Source organism: Pinus tabuliformis, chromosome 5_2, assembly GCF_031772625.1.
Source record: "Pinus tabuliformis cultivar Carrire ecotype Pingquan chromosome 5_2, CPIR1, whole genome shotgun sequence".
NCBI lineage: Eukaryota > Viridiplantae > Streptophyta > Pinopsida > Pinales > Pinaceae > Pinus > Pinus tabuliformis.
The window spans coordinates 906,488,875-906,491,808 of record NC_142306.1 but is presented as its reverse complement, the minus strand read 5'-3'; positions in this window follow the sequence as shown (position 1 = coordinate 906,491,808).

The window sequence follows — 2,934 nt, the reverse complement described above, 5'->3', positions numbered from 1 at the left end:
AAGGAGCTCCCAAATTCTCCCTCCCATCCTGCACCAATCTATTAGATTCCCTGGTTCTTCTTCTCCCTTTTATGGATGCTTCTTCTTAAGTGGATGTCTCTACTCTTTGTTCCTCTATTTTTGGCTACTCCATAACTTCTCAAGGCTCCTCCTTTAGAGCTAAAATATCCTCTTCTAGTGGGATCTAAATATTAGCTGGTTGACTGCATATCACATATTTGGTCGCATGTTCACAAGATACATTAGTGAACCCACTAACTACTAGTAAATGGTAGCATCCACCTCCTCACCTGAAGTGGCAGTCTCCTTCCTGGAGTTGGTCGCTAGAGGTGTCTCCATGGACTTACAACTTTCTATGAAAAACCTTTTTAGTATCTAATTGGCATACTTTCCTTGAGACACAAACAATTCCCCATCGCCTTGTCATACTTCCATCCCGAGGAAGTAGTGTATGAGACCCATGTATTTCATCTCAAATTCCCTTGCAATGTCCTCATTGCTAGAGTTTATCAATTACTCATCACCTATTAATAATAAATCATCAATGTATAAAACAATTATAATAAATTTACCTTCTACAAAAATATTATAGAGGTTTCCATCCACTTCACTTTTGGTGAAGCCCAAATGAGTGAGATAATTTTCGATCCTAGTGTACCAATCACGGGGTGATTATTTGAGACTATACAATTCTCACTTGAGTCTGCACACATGATACTCCCGATAAAATGTCTCAAAATCTTTTGGTTTCTTGATGTACACCTCTTCCTAAATAATCCCATTGAGGAATATTTTTTTTACATCCATTTGGTGGATATTCCACCCCATCTATGCAAGTAGTGCAAGAATTGATCTAATGGATGAATACATCGCTACAGGATCAAAGGTATCTTCATAGTCAATGCCCTCAACTTGAGAGAATCCTTTGGCCACAAATTTATCCTTGTACTTCTATATTCTTCCATCCATTACATGCTTAACCTTGAAGATCCATCTTGAACCCACAAATAGTTTATTTGTTGGTTTTAGGACCACTTCCCAAACACTATTCTTCACGATGGATTCATACTCTTCCACCATTGCATTAACCCAAATAGGTTTCTCTACTAATTCCTCAAAATAGGATGGCTTGATCTCTACAAACTCAGTCTTTACAACAATGTAGCCAATGTAACTCTGAGGTGATTTCCTTTTCCTGCACAAGTTTGAAGGAGTTCCCACATTCTCCCTCCCATCTTGCACCAATCTGTCAGCTTCCCTTGTTCTTTTTCTCCCTTTTATGGATGCTTCTCCTTAAGTGGATGTCTACACTCTTTGTTCCTCTATTTTTGGCTGCTCCATAACTTCTCGAAGCTCCTCCTTTGGAGCTAAAAGCTCCTCTTTTGGTGGGATCTAAATATCATCTAGTTGACTGCATATCACATATTTGGTCGCGTGTTTACAAGATACATTAGTCAACCCACTAACTACTAGTAAATGGTAGCATCCACCTCCTCACCTCAAGTGGCAGTCTCCTTCCTCGAGCTGGTTGCTAGAGCTATCTCCATGGACTTAAAAATCTCTATTCAAAACCTTTTCAGTATCTAATTGGCATACTTTCCTTGACACAAACAATTCCCCATCGCCTTGTCATACTTCCATGCCGAGGAAGTAGCGTATGAGACCCATGTCTTTCATCTCAAATTCCCTTGCAATGTCCTCATTACTAGAGTTGATCAATTACTCATCACATGTTAATAACAAATCATCAACGTGTAAAACAATTATAATAAATTTACCTTCTACAAAAATATTAGAGGTTTGCATCCACTTCACTTTTGGTGAAGCCCAAACTAGTGAGATAATTGTCGATCCTAGTGTACCAATCACAAGGTGATTATTTGAGACTATACAATTCTCACTTGAGTCTGCACACATGATACTCCCGATCAAATGTCTCAAAATATTTTGGTTTCTTGATGTACACCTTTTCCTAAATAAACTCATTGAGGGATTTTTTTTTTTACATCAATCTCGTTGATATTCCACCCCATCTATGCAACCTGTGCAAGAATTGATGTAATGGATGAATACATCGCTACAAGAGAAAATGTTTCTTCATAGTCAATTCCCTCAACTTGAGAGAATCCTTTGGCCACAAATCTATCCTTGTACTTCTATATGCTTCCATCCGTTGTGTGTTTAACCTCGAAGATCCATCTCGAACCCACAACTAATTTATTTGTTGGTTTCTCGACCACTTCCCAAACACTATTATTCATGATGGATTCATATTCTTCCACCATTACATTAACTCAAATAGGTTTCTCTACTAATTCCTCAAAAGAGGATGGCTTGGTCTCTACAAACTCAGGCATTACAACCATGTAGCCAATGTAACTCTAAGGTGATTTACTTTTCTTGCACAAGTTTGAAGGAGATCCCACATTCTCCCTCGTGTCCTGCACCTATCTATCAGCTTCTCTAGTTCTTTTTCTCCCTTTTATGTATGCTTCTGCTTAAGTGGATGTCTCCACTCTTTGTTCCTCTATTTTTGGCTGCTCCATAACTTCTTGAGGCTCCTCCTTTGGAGCTAAAAGCTCCTTTTCTGGTGGGATCTAAATATCCCTCTCAAGAGAGCACTACATCACTTTCTCCTCATCAAACTTTACATCCCTTCACATAAATTTCATTATGAGGTAAGATAAGTACATGCGGTAATTGTGTGGAGCTTCGGTTTCACCCACAAAAACTCCCAACTCTACGATCAGTTCAAGCTTCTTGTTTGGTCAATTTAGTGTTCTAAATTGCACTACATAAATTATCAATCCGGGTATCGTAAATTGATGAAGTGTAGTGCACTATATGTGCTAGACGACTCTTCTTACTTCACTATTTTTGAGTTTTATGCTATTTTGGGGGTTTGATCCTTTAATTCCTAATGTTTTGCAATGT